Below are 18,644 nucleotides of genomic sequence, written 5' to 3'. Positions count from 1 at the left end.
TGAGCTTGTTACACAAGTGACGTAGGTACCTTATATTGCTTAAGTCGACATACCATCCTATACATCATCAGCCCATTAACGTCCCCACTGCAGGGGCACGGGCCTTCCCTATGGATGGATATCGGACCTTAAACCATCACGCGGGCCCAGTGCGGATTGGTGGTTATTAACGACTGCTAATGCAGCCGAGACCAACAGCTTAACGTGCCTTCCGAAGCACGGAGGAGCTCGAGATGAAACCTTTTTTTATGGTTACCCATCCTAAGACCGGCCATATTCATATTCTTGTGTTCTTCTTTCGTGTGGATTATGAGATCAATGACCTTATCGACCATGGTGTCAGGGTTACTAAGGCCCCTGACTACACGCTTAAGTAAATACTAGTGGTTTCTTAGTCAAACTAGTATTATTTTCTTTCAAAGAATACGTAAATTGTACGCCATTTCCTACAAGTGTGCTTCGCAAGTGCAAAATGATTTCGCATTGCAGTACCGTCCGGGCTACCAAAAACGTCTTTCAATATAATCTAGAGGAAACTTCAAAAGAAAAATTGTCCGCATTTGAAATTCTCACTCTACATTTATTATTTCTGTGGCGCAACTAGCACTATTTGCGAATCGAAATTGAAATCAACCAATCAGAACTTAGTATTTTAAATCTTGCACGTTCCGAGGGGTGTTGCCACTGGTTGCCTGGTAGAAATTGCTACTTAGCAATAAGGCCCCCAGAATGTACGGTCACGAGCATTAATATGTATACACTTTGGTACCATGTCACATTGACTTTTTTTACAAATTGAACTGTAATTCTCACTAAATGTCAAATATGTTAGTGCGACAGAGTCCTAAAGTGGGTACATTATATTGCTCATGACTTTACTGAATCTTGTTTTGTGTGTTGTGTGCAATAAAATACTTACTCATATTCACTCTACCGTTTATCTTGTTGATTGATGAACAATGGTTTATTTGCTTTTTTTTACTTCCGAACACATTATGCTTTCACCTCCATTAACTACAGGCGCCGAATACATAATAACGTTTTGTTAAAGTCATCGAGATCAATAGTGATCAATTTCGGTAGTTAATGTGAAATTCAAAACAATGATTAAACATGTTTTTTCTCTTTTTGCAGCCAAGGGGGGTTAAAATGGCCACATCGAAGCAATTCATCTAAGAAAGCAATATTGCGCATTTAATTTTATATGCGCATATGTCAAATTGCAATATTGCTTTCTTAGATGATTTGCTTTCGATGTGGCCATGTTAACCCCCCTGTACTTAATGTCAAATGCGGAAAGCTACAATACGTTAAGTAAAAAGAAATGTTTTATGTTTGATCATGTTGTACATTTGATGTATAGAGCTGTTTTGAAAATAGCATCATATTTTTAAAAAAGAAGACGATCCATCTGCTGCGAATGCTTGCCAATAATTTCTTATTTATTTTTTTGTTCATATGACAGTGTTCTGAATCTGAATAATTCTCACAACGGAATTAATACCTACTGATTTCACAATTAATCATTATTTTTATTGTGCTGTGTTTTTTTTATATTATTTTAGTTTAGTAATAAAACTTTCAGTAAACTAAATATTTAGGTCATTATAATGAAAATTCTGTAAACTGTTTTAACTATTTAAGCACAGCTTGATTTAAGTACTGTAATATTTGTGTAATAATTGAGAGAAATATGCATGGTGTAAAAAGTGTATTTAATGAAGAGAAAAAGTATTTAAAAAATAATGTTTTTGTTGGATTTAGGATAGGGAATAGGGAAGCTACTGTAGTACCAGAAGCCAAACTACATACATTTCGCAATCATTGCTTCATTGTACATCACAGGTATAATACTCGTAATAATTATTAGAAACACTACAAAGGTACTTGTCCTAAACCTAATTCACCAGGGGTGGCCAACTTGTTTAGACCCAATTTAAGATCTCCTACTAACGAAACCCTATGCGATCTACCAATTACATACTTCTTGAAACCTTAAAAGAAGTACAGTTCAGTACACAATCATGTAGTAATTTTTATTGTATTAACACTTTCAAGGACAGAACCTCTAATGACGTTCCGAACTCAAGGGACTCAATATGACAATATTACCTATTGTGAACCAACAATGATCTCTGCCCGTGAAAGGGTTAAGAGAGAAGAATGCAGCGGTTGGTAAATATGTTGCGGAGTCTAGTCTCTCTCACAAAATATCAATACAGGGTGTTAGTGACATTGTAACGAATACTGAGGGGGATGATTCAGACCATGATTCTGAGTTAATATCAAGTGGAATTTTCCGTCGCAAAATTCATGTTTTTTTTTAATTATTTTCAATTCTATACTTTTGCGTTGGACAATTTCATTTGCTTTTAACTCAGAATAATGAGCTGAATTATCCCTCTTAGTATTCGTTACGATGTCACTTACACCCTATAAAAGTACACACAGGTAGCCATAAAAGTAGGTATGGGTGTTAGTGACATCGTAACGAAAACGTTGAGGGATGATTCAGACCATGATTCTGAGTTAATATGTTCAAGTGAAATTTTTCAGTATTTTTAAATGATTTTCAGTTCCATACTTTTGCGACGGAAAATTCCACTTGATATCAACTAAGAATCATGGTATCAATCATCCCTCAAAGTTTTCGTTACGATGTCACTAACAGCCTGTATATTTTTTGCCTCGCCACGATCGACTGGAGTAACAGACGCGATCGACCGGTTGGCCACCCCTGATCTATACTACACTAACTAGTACATTTCACGTTTATAAAATCTCAAATTCTCCAGGATATCACTTGTGTTCAATCACGAACACAAGTGAAGTGATAAGCACGCATCAGCACAAAGTGCTGCCTGTGCTTCCAATAATAATAATAATCACTCTAGTCACACCACATTTAGATTAAACTGTCTTAAGGGGCCTCTACGTGTTGGCTTCGGCCCCACACACGCCTTCCAAAAGTCCGGGACTCCGTAGGCCCGAGATATGGAAACAACATACAAATTATAATAATAGTAATATATTAACAAAAAAATCTGATCGAATGCTGATGAATTTAATCTGTTAAAATGAAATACATGGCATATTAGTAACGCAAGACCCTACCCCAAAGAAATGCGACAGAGAGAGTAAGCTCGTCACAAACACAGGTTTTCATTATATTGACGACATCTTTATTCGAAGACATAATATTACTTAGATCGTTTTTTATTAAAAATATGTTCTGGAAACTCTATCGAAACTTGTTGTGAGGGCATACACAGATATCGCAAATAAACTACATAGAGCTAAATTTATGACAAGACATGACAAAAAGAGCGATTATTGGAGGATTCAGTACACAGTGGATTTCAAAAGTTGGCAAACTTAATAGTATTGTGGAAAGATGATTACAACCTTTTCTTGGCATACTTATCCACAATAAAAACTCTTAAAATGCAATCCCCACTGATTCTAAGGTACAGCGATAAGGTTCCAATAGAATTCACGAGGACTCCACAAAACATTTTAAGATGGAACGCGAAAAGAAGGGCTTAGAACTTTGTCATAACAAGTCCAAATTAGTTATTAGATTAATTATCTATTGGTTCTAATTTAAAGCAATAAGGATCTAACTATGGGTCATCCACAGAGCACCTTGAGACTGTAAACCTAAATATTCGTGACGATGATGATGAAGCGAAGCGATGATCCGGCGGCGGCTCAGCAGAGGTGCATATCGGTGAAGGACTTCTTGTCCTTAAAGATGGGGCCCCACGATCCGTAGTTCTTCTGCTCTTGTTTTGCCGGCTTGTAGCTAGAAGTTTGGAGGGTAGTTACTGGTTTCCTGGAAATAAGGACGGCCCATGATTCAATTTTGAATTTCTTAAAATAAACATAACATATGCTGACGACTAGAGGTATACATATAAGTAGTCAGAGTTACAGTGTACAACAAACTGCCTGACCATATCATACAAGCAAAGAATTGTACTATATTTAAACATAAACTTAAAAAATGGCTTATTGAGCAGGCATTCTATAGTTTTGACGACCTGTAATTGATAATATATTTTAATGTAATTGAATTCCGTAGTAATATTTAATTTAATTGAATTTTGTAATATCTGTGACGTGTAATTATTATTATCAATAAATGACTATGACTATGACTATGACTACATCCATGGCAATATGAACTAAGTACCCACACCTCACTCTTTCTGTTAAACCAACGCATTAGGTAGTGATACTTAGCTGTCGACATTGGTAAAATGTGTGATAGCTATTTTAAGTTTAAGATATAGGATGGGCATAAGGTACCTTTCCTTGTATGACATCTTTTTTTTGTACTGTACAATTGCAATAAATCTAATCTCTTTTGATTTTGATTTCGTCTCTTGCATAACATAAGCTCACGGCTAAATCGCAATTGTAGTAGTTCGAGGTATATCCATTATAAGATGAACTAAGTACCCACACCTAATACCAAACCCAGCTATTAGACCAACGTGATAAGTGGTGCGCCGTATAGCCGTCTATAACGGCCGAGCCAACTGTGTTAGAGATAACTGCACTAAAGATAAATAGCTCATTAGTAAATCCAGTACCAGGGCTCGAACTGGCGCTCCTTAAGAAGCAAGCCAGTGTACAGTCATGAGCAATATAATGTACCCACTTTAGGACTCTGTCGCACTAACATATTTGACATTTAGTGAGACTTACAGTTCAATTTGTCAAAAAGTTAATGTGACATGGTACCAAAGTGTATACATATTAATGCTCGTGACCGTACCACAAGGACCACAATGATTCTAAATTTCTGACAAATGTAAGGCGGAATGTTGAATCGTAGATTTAAATTCAATCGCATATACAATTGCATTGGAACGTAAGCATAGCAATGAACATTTTTATGATAATCGCCGATTGCCCATGCCTGTCTGTAAATCAGCATACCATTAAACAGACTCATTGCTTTATAACTTTACTGGGCTCTTTAGTCAGCTCGGCCCCATCTCACTCGGCCCGGGAGCCCAGTCTACCTAATGTACATTTTGAATCGGTCACCTCAGCCCTCTGACAAATTTTATAATTTGTACAGATACGGAGAAAAGTCAATAAGTATCGTCTTTTTTCTAACGACTTTAATAAAAGGAAGAGGTTTCCAATTCGACTGTATATTTTTGGTTTGTATGTTTGTTACGCGATTACTTCAATAATATTTGATTAATTTTGGTGATTCAGTTTCGTTTGATATGTTAGACTTCGTTCGTTAAAATGTGCTGAGTTTGTGAAATGAAGCGATCGTTGCCGAAAGAGGTATTGTGATTAATCCTATCATATTGCCAGATTTACATTCATGAGGACTAGTCGATTTGATTGATTTACAATCAGAGCCAGACGGAGAATACAAGTGGCTGGCTCATATTGATAGAAACTAACAAAAGATTCTGATCTACTCCACCCCAATCTTGGTCTTGCTTCCAAAGCATAATGTTAATAATAATATCATCAGAAATCATCCCATGACCCGCAAACCCATACCCGCCGACCGCCAGCGGAATAGCGTGGTGGAGTATGCTCCATACCCCCTCCTATTGATTGAGGGGAGGCCTGCCCAGCATTGGGACGTATTTACGCTGTTCATGTATCATTAGAAATATATTTTAATGTAAATAACATGTTTGTAATCTGGTTGTAACATAACGTAACAAATACTTTATTTATTACACAAACAGGAAAAAACAAAATACCAAACAAAAGATAAATAGAATGAGTACAACATGCGGCCTTATTGCTAAGTAGCAATCTCTTCCAGGCAACCTTTAAGATAAGATATAAGGAGATATTTTTTTTTGTACTTGCTAAAGATCTGTGAATGTGAACTCACTTGACAGGAGCCGTAACATCAAACGACTTGCAGGCGTAGTTAGCCTTGTTGGCGGTTTTACACTCGTCACCACGGGCCATTGCTGTCTCTGTCTCTCTGCCTTGCTGACGCCGGTGGAAAGAAGATGGATGATGGTGGGGGAGCGAGTGCTGGTTGTCTACGGCACGTGCTGGATGTGGGTTAGAACCGCGTGTTCCAAGCGGTTACCGGTGTTAGCGCGGCGGCTGCCCTTTCTGGTGCACAGGTTCTTCGCGAGCCTGAAAGAGATGGGGAGATTTCGTTAGTGCGTTTGTATTGTTGCTGCCGTTTTACTCTATTTAAATTCGTACATCATCATCACCAGCCCATTAACGTCCCCACTGCTGCCTATATTATAGGGAGATCGGGCCTTAAACCACCACGCGGGCCGCCGGGACCAACGGCTTAACGTGCCTTCCGAAGCACGGAGGAGCTCGAGATGAAACTTTTTTTTTGTAGTCACCCATCCTATGACCCGGCCTTTGCGAAAGTTGCTTAAGTTCAACAATCGCAGACCGAGCGCGTTTGCCGCTGCGCCACTGAGCTCCTCGTAACCTTAAATTCGTGCAATCCAAGTTCAATCAAGAAACGAGCACATAGCATATTAATATTATGTTTTGGATAAGTTTGAGTAATCAGTAGTATTTTTTAAAAATAATTATAAAATCCCCCCTCCGATTGACTGTGCCCAGCAGAGACGGATATACGCTGTTCATAGTTATGGTTATAAAATAATGTTTACGAAATTATAATAGTATTGAGCCAAGTCATTATCTTAAACTTACTGACGTCTATCAATTCCCAAATCATCCGAAACTCTTTAAAAGGGAGGCTATAAAGGCAACATTGATCTATTCAGCTAAAAAAGCAATTTTACTATTTGACGATTGCTGCCATTGCGCAGTTACTTATAAAAGCAATTCATCTAAAAAAAGAAAGTGAGCAATGCAAACAAATATAAAAATACAATATTGCTTTTTAGATGAATTGCAAGGAGCTCGGTGGCGCAGCGGTTAACGCGCTCGGTCTGCGATTGTTGAAGTAAAGCAACTTTCGCAAAGGCCGGTCATTGGATGGTTGACCACAAAAAAAAAGAAAAATAGTTTTCATCTCGAGCTCCTCCGTGCTTCGGAAGGCACGTTAAGCCGTTGGTCCCGGCTGCATAGCAGTCGTTAATAACCATCAATCCGCACTGGGCCCGCGTGATGGTTTAAGGCCCGATCTCCCTACCCATCCATAGGGAAGGCCCGTGCCCCAGCAGTGGGGACGTTAATGGGCTGATGATGAGATGAATTGCAACAATATGGGCCTTTTTAGTCCTCCAAAGGGGTTAAAAAGGCCGCATCGAAGCATTTCATTTAAAAAAGCAATATTTTTATTTGACATTTGTTTGCATTGCGCACTTTCTGTTTTCAAATGAATTGCTTCGATGTGGCATTTCTAACCTGCCTGACTCTACCGTCAGTTGTTTTAATCAAACAACCAGGTTTGATGTAAATCGAGTGGAACACGCATATAAAATGCATAATAAAGTGGCATTCTACTTCTAAACTGGATGGACCGGCTGATGCAATAGCGGGACCAATTGGATCATCCCATTTGCATATCGTTGTTATGTCATGTTTCCGCCAGGGGAGCACTCGTGCCCTTCAGAATGTCATACAAGCATACAAATGTAAAAGTAACTACGGTATTAGATGTCGTCCAAACTCGAATATGAACATGGGAGTGAGTTCATCATTTATCGTCAACACTTTTCATCATTTCATCATCATCAAGAAAAAAATACGTAAGACATGGCTGTATGGGCATAGATCCCTTTGCCTTGCCCTTCGGGGAAAACCAAAACAAAAAAAAGTTTATGGATTTACTTACTGCACCAATTTAAGCAGAACATGGCCCCTCTACATGTTTACTGATAAGCAACATGAAACCTTCAAAAATTTTTCCTTTAATTTAATAATAATGGTAATAATGCCTAATATTTATAGTCTTGTTGACCTCAGAGAGGCCTCAAAATCCAACGGTGTGCTATTTTTGGCAATGTTTTAATTTTCGCCTTAGCAACAAAGTAAATTAATTAAAAGGAAACAGATTGTTGTCAACTATTATACAATCAGTGGCTTTGGAAGATACGCACAGTCATAAAAAATCCCATAAATAAGCCATGTTAGGAGCCTTTGGTTGCTCATAATAATCCTGATACCAGGTTTGATGGGGTCCACTTTATAACGCACACGATGATAAAAGAAGAGAAGAAAAAGTTCCATTGCAGGAGGATCCCCAAAAGCGGACCCTGTGAGATACGAGATAATGCTAGGGAGATGATGAGGAGGATCCCCAAAAGAGTGATTATGGAGATAAGACCATTATTTCATAGACAATTGTACATTAAAAAATATTTTTCCTTGAACCTTGATTCCGTCGAAATGGCAAACTGTTGCCCGAATAAAATTGAACACATACACACACATACATAAACTCACGCCCGTAATCCCAAATGGGGTGGGCAGAGCCACAAGTAATCAAAGACAACTTGCAGCCACTGTTGATACGAAGTCCTAAGATGGATATGACCAAACCAATCCAATGGATATGATGGATATGATGGATGATGGATAATAAAATTGAAAAATAATATTAATTCATAATGACTTTGTTTGCCAATAGAATATAAGGCAAACAAGTTCATTGACTGCTAACTGGAGGAACTATCTAAGCCAGTGGTTTCAAATCAATTGTGCATAAACCAGGGAGGGCTAAAAAGATTTGCAATTTAGTTCATAATAGGAACATATTGCTGCTGATTTTATTTTAAGTTATACATACCTGTCATTTTCTTATCCGGCGCGTCGCCGTAAAGGAAAGGGACGGGTAATCGACAGGCATAACATTCATGGAACACGCGTCATTTTAGGCAGAAATAAAGAACCCTTACAAAATATTATATTGGCCAATAACCCGACAGAATTAAGTTAACAGCACACGGATTGCGTATGAGCGTGATGCCTATTTTATTCGCCCGGGTTATTCTAACATTTTAAAATTATAATTTGTCAATCATTCGTCACTTTCCTTTTCTAATAACTAATATGTTCTAATAACTTAAAATAAAATTAAGAGGTGACTGCAGGAATCGCGCCATTATGATTCACTAAAGAGGTCATTTTAGCGATCTTTTTGGCAAAAGTTTAAGGACCTCTCGAAAGTGTTACTTAGCAGATAACTAAGGGCTTAATCAACAACCTAACCAAGTTTTCAATTGTTTTATTACATCCTTCGAAAACGACTATAGGTATCCTGTTGGTAGGTCACTTCAATATTTCACAAACTACTTTGAACAGCTTGGAAGTTTTATTTTACTTTGGTATAGTATATGCAACCCCTGATCAGCTTAGCCCAGTACCGAGACGTAGGTATTATTTTTATTTGTTTTATTTTAATTTTTATTGAGAACACTGAGAATTATTGAGGACAGAAGAGGCAAGATGATTGGACACCTAATAAGACACGACGAATTTATTAAAAACATCATAGAAGGAAGACCAAGAAGAGCTTATATGGAACAGATTAAAGGTTAACGTCGTGTCTTATAGGGTATTCAAGGAATTGGCCTGTGATAGACTGGAATGGAAAATGCTACACCAATAAGAGCGTGGCTCTTAAATTAATGATGATGTGTATTTTGAAATTATAAATTAATGATGATGAAACTTTAGTGTCCCTAAAACAGTCGCTTCGAAAAACCGGACGTGTCAAATCTTCAGGTGAGGCAAGCGGCGCCCGTGGGGAACGGGTTAACGCTAGTTAGGGAGATATTGATGGTCCCCAAAGTCTTGTGAACAAGTCCGAAAATAGGGGTTTGGTACAGAAAGTTTGGGAACCAGTGACGTAAGCCTATCTGTCCACACCAGACCGGCATTCACCGGTCGCGTGATCGCTCGTAGTAAACACCATACCGGTTTTTGTGATTCAAAACGATAATAATATACACCAGATGTCATGAATATTCTATCGCTATACTGGAGTTTGTCGTTGATTACGAGATTCTAGGCCCGGAGATGAGTGAACGTGAGGAAACACACGGGTAACTTTACCTATGCAATTTTCTCTGCCAAAAGTAAAGAACCTGTAAGGTCTATTTCCCTGCCAAAGCTATAAAACGTCAAATCGACGAACAGTTAAGTCAAAAGTAAGATAAACAGATGCACAAGTGCACAACTCATAAAGTCGCAAGATTTGCAGCGCTTGATAGTGAAAATATAATGGATTAGATACTATAGGTCTTATGATGACAACTCCTGCCCATTTCCTTAGATAGTTCATCATCTCCCTAGCGTCATACCGTTTTCTCAAGATCAGCTTACCTAACCTGAAGATTTGACAACTACTCCCCGGCCTGCCCGTCCTTCCGACCCGCGAAAGGAAAACCAGACAGGTCACGTACCTTCGAAACTAATTTCTCGGAAGTGTTCCTCGGTGAGCACTTGATAATCATTGATTTAGGTCCGTGCTAGATTCAAACCCGCGACCTTACCCTTACTTGTACTAACTGTGCTACTACGGCTCGTAATTAAATAGACCATCAACTCAAAAATCGTAGGTAAGCTAAGTACGACTAAGTAAATAATGTTATAATTAAGAATAACAACAAAGAAAATTCTTTTAGTTACTCTTTTCTATCGTTTATTTTATACAACATAATAGTTAATAGTGGATATCTACCAAAATGGACGTTCTTTTAAAAAAGGTATATTTTATGAGTGATAATAAAATGTCCGAGGCAGGGTTACATTGTATTTTACATGAATGGCATAATATTTTATGAATGATACCTGATAACAGTATTATATTATGAAACCATTTGTAAAGGGTAAACTCGTGGTCTATTTTTCAAACTTTATATCTTATGTACATATTCAAAACCCAAAAAGGAGATAAGTAAAGAGAATAGGGTAAGTATTTTACTGAGTGGGATCACTACATAGTATAAAACAAAGTTGCTTTTTCTGTTGCTATATCCCTATGTACGCTCAAATCTTTGAAACTACGCAACGGATTTTGATGCGGTTTTTTTAATAGATAGAGTGATTCAAGAGGAAGGTTCATATGTATACTAACATCCATTAAATAGTGGAGAAATACTGTTATATTTGAGGTTTTTAATGTGATGTCGTAAATAATTTCCTTTTTCCTCAGCATTGCACCCGAGCGAAGCCGGGGCGGGTCGCTAGTAAATCATAAAACGGTAATATAGAAATAGAATCCAGTGTAAGTTAATCAAAAATCAATCTCATTTTACTTTTCGTCTTATTTTCGTTTTTTAGTAGTCGGGGTTTAGTTTTTAAACTTTTATATCTTTTTTTTCTCTATCTTCTAATTTAGGCTATCTAGTCAACTAGTGAAACGAATTACGACGACGCACAGTGGTCCGAATTTGAAAAAATCTGGACTTAGGAACAAAAGCCATAATTCCGCTTAAAAAAATTGCACTCTATAGGAAATCTGATTTGCAACATTTACCTTATTCGTTTTTTCTTTAAATTGAGTCTAACAAGGTTCGCCTTAAATATGGAACTTAAACATATGAAACACCTCTGCGTACCACTTTGGGGATACAGGCGTGATGCTTATGTGTCAAAACGATGCGTTATGTTATCTTAGTAAAAGTACTAATTTGATTATCCTGTTTTCCACTCAATCAATTTTCACAAGCAAAAAAAATGAGGAGCAAAATAAAGCTGTATTTTTCTTCTTTTTTTATAACTGAAACTTATGTACTTTTCCGGTTTAAACTTGGCTCTATGACGTCAGACCATTTTGCTAAAAACCCTTAATTTGTACTTAAGTAAATAAGTTCAATTATTTCTATAAATACAAACCTTGGAAGAAATTTGTCGGTGATCGCAAACTTTCTCTTCGATTTTGTCATTGACACACTCTGGTTTTGGGAAAAATTTGAAAAGACACTCCGAAAAAACAAATTCAGCGACTGGTTGGTGACGGGGACACGGTCCTACTGGCCAGAGAAACTTAACGCTTGTATTTAAATGTAGACACTGGTTTGAGAACTTGGAATAGTGATGGGACAGAGGCGGTCTATTAGTTCGGATATACTAAAGAATAATACTACGTATACAACGGCCACTCTCCGCCCCCCACCAGCGGCTGAGCTAGGTTTACCTCACCCCCCACTAGGTCTTACTTTAGTTGTATAGCCGTCAGACGTCCCACACACAGATGCGCGTGTACGATAACGTCAATGTGTAGTGTCTGTGTGAAACGACATGTTTGTATGAAGTGTCTGGGGTGTACTAAAAAGCTTTCATGATCCAAATTTCATAAATATACTAAGGAACCTAGCGTTAAAATAATGTGTAATTTGGTAATCATTTATTAATTACCTAGTAATTTATTATGCGATCTTTGCTTTGGAACCAGCTAAGGTCAAATTTAAAAACATTAATTTTACCGAAAACTTCTTGAGACACCAAGTTGAGATTTGCTTTTGATAAAATGATATTTTTCTATCATCATCACTAATTCACACTCACACAAACACACACAACCATTCACTAATGTGAATTCACTTGTGTGTTAATTCAAATTCATTCACTAATATCTTATCTTAATTTATGATGGCACGCTGTTGTCGGTGTAGCATTCTCCATGCTACTTTTTTAGGGAAAAATAGAGCAGTGGTTTCCCTCTTGCCTTCCGCCCAAAAATCTTTTAAATGTTATCAAAATATTTCGATCACTTTCAGATCTTCAAAACGTTTTGTTCTCTGAAGTTAATTATATAAGTTTAAGAACATAAAATATAAAAAATAATCATTACGAATTATAAAATAAATAAATAAATGAAAAAGTTAATAAGTGCAGGTACGTATATGGTTCATCACAGAACAGTATAAGGTGGATTTTTATGTTCCTTATAAGTATTTATCTATGACCATAAAATATTTATGAGCGTATCAAATACCTTTAAAACATCTTTATCCATTCTTTAGTCGGATACCAAGTTCGGATATGCAACTGATTCTCTCTTGATCCCACCACTACTGCGCACACGCACTGGTTCTGTGACGCTAGCGCATTACAATACTGGATCTTCTTATTAAAACTAAAATCTACCTATTTTTGCTCTAATGGATTTTTCCAGGCCTCTTTTAATTTGCTGTTGTTGTCCGAATCCTCTAATCAACAAAATCAAGTATACTGTTATATTAACTTATAAATATTAAGTTTGACACAATATATTCATTATAAAATTATGCCTATACGATTATATTAAGCTAGCTGTGATAATCGCGTACTAAAGTTTTAGTGGTAGAGTGGCGGATTATAACAAAAACCCGATAAAAACACACATACACAAACTCCTATAGCCAAATGTTGCTTGAAGAGATTGCTTAACAGTAAGGCCGCCTATTTTACTCTTCTATTACTCTTCTGTAAATATTGTAATTTTGTAAATACATACAGCACACACACATAGTATACTGTAGGTATTTACACATTTGTAGGTGTGCTGTAAGTATTTACAAAAAAAAAATACTAAATTACATAATTACAGAGGAGAAATAGATTGGTTCGATCCTGACACACATCTCTTGCTTCCTCCACAGCCATCAATCGTTTCATACACAAAAGCCGGTTCAGAGTAAGTACCTACGTATTTACTAAACCTTTCTTAAGGACATCCCCAATTTAGTTAAAATGCGTCCTTCTAGGTCGTCCTCTGCCAGCCCTACAACCTTCGCCTTATTTACCTCTCGTAATTTATCCTGTACTTACTTGACAAACGAGTTATCAGCGATAGTCTGATTACTATTCATTTATAGGTATAAACTACTTTAGCACGGGCGGCATGGCTTCTGCGCGATTTATATCGAGCTTCGACAGACGCCGTAAATGCGGTCTACGTGGATAATAATAGTAATTCCCGTGGATCCCGTGCTGCGGGCGCTGAGATAATAAGTATAAGCTAGACACAAATGCTTACTACATATTTAGACCTCGCCGGCGTGGTCGACGATTTCCCTCAATCAGCGCTTATCGCTATCGACCCACTAGGGTCGATTAATTCTTTCAAATATTTTTCCTCTCAGACGACGCCCTGAGCCGAGGTTCGCGCCCAACTGGGCACCCTCAGGCCTGTTGTCTTAAACGTTGTACCGAGTGAGAGCATTCAGCACTTCCCATTTGTCCGGCCAAGTAGTTAATGCCATCTGCGGCAAACCTACAATAAGTCACATCAAATTTTTCTTTTTTTTTACTTCATATGTTTTTTCGTTTTTGAATCTTTGTGGCCAAGAGACAGAGACAAAACAATTTTTACAATGAAGTCAAGATTTTCTTGGATTTTTCTCAAAAACAACTTTGTTAGGTACATATTTCAATGATTGCCGGTAGAATAACCTACTTTTAGGGCATTGTTTTATAGTAAAAAAATAACAGTAGGTATACTCGTATGAGGTTAAAAATCCGTTGGTTCTGTACGGAACTTACATCGTAACGGGTTCGAATCTGAAAAATGTTTGAATTCCAGTTTCTTTTAAGTCAATTTATGTTTGGATCATAGATATTAATATCACATGAGGCTCGCCCCTTATTACAAAGAATTTAAACATAACTGGCGAAGAGTGGGTATACAGGGTGTTAGTGACATCGTAACGAATACTGAGGGGAATGAGTCAGACCATGATTCTGAGTTAATATCAAGTGGAATTTTCCGTCGTAAAATTCATGCTTTTTTCAGTTCCATACTTATGCGACGGAAAATTCCACTTCATATCAACTCAGAATCAATCTCAAACATAAAAAAACTCCGAAAAAAACTCAGAATAGACTTCTGTCTACCCCGGGAATATAGGCGTGTGGCTATTTGAGCTCTGTTACGGGTTTAAGGATATCTTTGCTATGTAAGATAGATTACATTGAAGGGGTACTTGCAATTTCAAATGCAACCGCCAGATAAGGCATTTTTCGGCGCACTGACCCCAGGTTCGACTGTCGTCATCCAGCATTCCCAGTTTCTCTTACATTTCGTACTGTGTGAGAGCCCTCAGCGGTCCCAATTTGTCAAGCCAAGGTCACGTCAAAAAGCCTCTTTCGTGAACCTGTAGTTTCAATACCCGCCTATTGTGTAGAGTGTACCTACTGTTTTTTTCCTACTATTTCCTGTTTACTCCGTTACAAAGTTGTATATATGAGAAGAGCCACGTGGTTTTGGTCACGTTTGCCATTTCTGCAGTAAACAACTTTAATATATTGAGATAGATACACTGGCTGGTTTAAATCAGGTTTGATATCTCCCATACATTACTCCAGGTCGGTATAGGACACCCTTCAGACAAGGTCATACATGCATTATTAGTGAGAATTTCATACATAAACACACACCTTATAGTCTCGGATTTCAACCTGACCAGCTTTGGCTCATTAGCCTTTCCCATTTGTCCAGTTTCCCAATCAGCTCGCGACAACAAACACTTCAAGACCCCGATGCCGACCCCGCCGGCGTGGTAGACGATTTCCCTTATTCAGCACATATCGCTACCGGCTCACTAGGGTCGATCCTTTCAAATATAAACCTCTCAGACGAAGCGCTGAGCCAAGGTTCGCGCCCAACTAGTCCTGTTGTTTTAAATGTTTGTACTGGGTGCGGTTAGTGCTCCCCATTTGTCCGGCCAAGTAGTTAATGCCTTTTGCGACAAATATATAACAAGTCACGTCAAAATATACATTTGTCCAGCCAAATAGGGACCATGCTTTCTTAGACAAATCTGAAATAAGGGACGTCTAGAAAAAGACAAGCTTATTATTAGCTATGGAAGCTGGTGGAAGCCAAGCTGCATAGCCTAGACCACCGACGTAAAGTCGCCTGCCTGTCGGTTTTTTACAGATTGTACTTCGGGAAGTGTGCACATGACCTTTACTTGGTTGACATACCACTAATCCGCACCAAGCGCTTCGCTTCATCCTTCATAATGCGCACAGCCAAGGAATGGAATGGGCTGCCGGCGTCGGTGTTTCCTGTATCTTATAACCTGGGGTCCTTTAAATCACGGGTGAATAGGCATTTTCTGGGTAAGCTCGTTCCAACGTCGATCTTTTCTTCTCCTCGTGGAAGAACGAAGTCAAGAGCAAACCCATTTTAATTAAAAAAAAAACTTGCTTAGATCGCAGTACTACCAACAAAACTTGCATATCTTGTATCTAGTATACGTATATGTATAAGTATATGGAGATATATCAGGTATCTTCGAACGTTACGCATGAATCACTATTACGTATAACAGGTATATTCCCATTATTATTGATAGAATTTAAGTCATATTATTATCACAGAGGATTCCACGAATTAGGTGATTTCGTACATCGCTGCCTTATAGTGTTAACGCTAACGGCCTCCATGGTCCAGTGGTTGAGCGTTGGGCTCACGATCCGGAGGTCCCGGGTTCGAATCCTGGTGGACACATATCACAAAAATCACTTTGTGATCCCTAGTTTGGTTAGGACATTACAGGCTGATCACCTGATTATCCAAAAAGTAAGATGATCCGTGCTTCGAAAGGCACGATAAGGCGTTGGTCTCGGTTACTACTTACTGATGTAAGTAAGTAGTCGTTACATGAGCCATATCAGGAGCCTTTGGCGGCTCAATAGTAACCAGGGTTGATGGGGTTGGTAATCCACTTCACAACCCACACGATAGAAGTTCACAATAGGCTCGCCCCTATTACATGGGAGTAAAACATAACTGCCGTGATGGTATGTAAGTAATGTTATGAATATGGGTATGTTACGGTCACCAGTTCCTGAGAAAAATAAATTAATAAAAACTTAGGTAGATGATAATGATGAACGTAAGTATTATGCGATCACATAGCCAGGCGTAAAATGCCTGGTTGGTTGTCGAAATTAGAATTTGTTGATTTATGTTAAGTACTTACCTAATTAACAAGTAATAAAAATTTAATACGAATCAAAGCTCTCTCTCTCTTTAAGAGCTGCGCTCTTGTCGGTGAAACAATCGCCTTCATTACTCCATAGATAGCGTGTAGAACGGTGGTTGCCCCAATCGCCTTCCGTTCCGCAGTACACCGACCAATTTCTCAATCGGTGATGTTCTAGCTAGAGCCCTACCAGAATCCATTTCCTCGGCCTCCAACCAGTACTGATACCGCTGCTGCCCGGCATCAGGGTTGCGCTTTTCAAGTAGCGGCGCCTACTCGCTACGTCACAAGATAGTCATAGAACCTAAGTAGCATTTTATAGGTTAGCCCGTCGCAGTGAGCTACCCACTACGTTCTGCTAATCCTGTCGCTATTTGGTCGGCGACTGCTTATTTTTATATTCGCAGCTAACCATCTTATCTGATGGCCGTTCCACTATCCGCCACCTGTGGACCCCGTAGATGGCCCGTGGATGGACAGCCCAGCCTACTACAAAATATATCAAAGCTACAAAATAAGAAATAGCACGCAATGCATTCGTGATATCAGTCGGCATGGCAACCAGTCGGAACGATGCCGCTAACCCGTTTGAAGGCGCGTGCACATGTTAATACCTAAGCCTAACCTGTCTCTCAGGTTATTTGAAGGCTATATTATATTGTTACTAACTGTTACGTACCCGTGATTCCGTTCAAAACACGTTAAGCCTTTCGAACCACGGATCATCTTACTTTCGGACAATCTGGTGATCAGCTTGTAATTTCCTAACCAAACTTGGAATCACAAAGTGGTTTCCGTGATATGTCCTCACCGGGTTTTGAACCCGGTACCTACGGATCGTAAGCCGAACGCTCAAACCACTGGACCACGGAGGCCGTTTATAATTAACAGGGCACATATCCTGTAAACCATGTGATATCAATTATCTATCATCCAAACATGAATTCATAAGCCAAATTCAGTTGTTTAGGTGCCTACCACGGATTCGAACCCTGTTGGAAGTGCCGAAGTCTCCTTTATGCAGATTCTGCTTAGGGGAAGATGAGACGCCACTACATCTGCTGTGCAACTGTGAGGCTCTCATACACAGTAGAAGCCGTACATTTGGGGGCCACATAATGGACCCCCAGGAAGTCTCCTCTCCTTCGAACGTATCGGTCTAGAGGAGGATTTTTAAATGTAGGGATTTAGGTCACAATAGATCTGACAAGATCTCGTGGGCTGTATTCAGTTCGGCAATCATCATCATCAGCCGTACGACGCCCAATGCTGGGCATAGGCCTCCCCCAAGGATCTCCACGACGATCAGTGCTGCGCTGCCCGCATCCAGCGGCTTCCCGCGACCTTCACCAGATCGTCGGTCCACCTTGTAGCGGGCCTACTCACTGAGCGTCGTCCGACACGTGGTCGCCATTCCAGAACCCTTCCGCCCCAGCGGCCATCGGTTCTCCTCGCTATGTGTCCTGCCCACTGCCACTTCAGCTTTGCGATTCTCCGAGCTATGTCGGTGACTTTAGTTCTCCTGCGGATCTCCTCATTTCTGATTCGATCGAGCAGGGAAATACCGAGCATAGCTATCTCCATTGCCCGCTGAGCGACGCTGAGCGTCCTCACGAGACCCATAGTAAGCAGCCACGTCTCGCTGCCGTAGGTCGGCCCTCACAATTCTCAAATAATAATAATAGAGTGCCGCAGTCTCAGAACAGGTCTATCATGGATTGTAAATAAGAACAGCTTATGAAAAACTTAAATACTTATTTAATAATTTCTGAACGTTGTAAA

At 39.0% G+C, this 18,644-nt stretch overlaps 1 long non-coding RNA gene across 1 annotated transcript; it reads right to left on the bottom strand.

The window, feature by feature from the left end:
* Positions 1–3,012: 3,012 nt before the first annotated feature.
* LOC126371379 (uncharacterized) lies at positions 3,013–11,940 on the bottom strand. Its single transcript, XR_007567003.1, has 3 exons — positions 11,782–11,940; positions 5,882–6,138; positions 3,013–3,835 (listed from the first exon to the last, which is right to left on the bottom strand). It is a non-coding gene; the product is annotated as an uncharacterized LOC126371379 (long non-coding RNA).
* Positions 11,941–18,644: the final 6,704 nt, after the last annotated feature.

The sequence above is a fragment of the Pectinophora gossypiella genome, chromosome 12 (genome assembly GCF_024362695.1).
Source record: "Pectinophora gossypiella chromosome 12, ilPecGoss1.1, whole genome shotgun sequence".
In the NCBI taxonomy this organism is placed as follows: Eukaryota; Metazoa; Arthropoda; class Insecta; order Lepidoptera; family Gelechiidae; genus Pectinophora; species Pectinophora gossypiella.
This window is presented reverse-complemented; position numbering and strand designations above follow the sequence as displayed.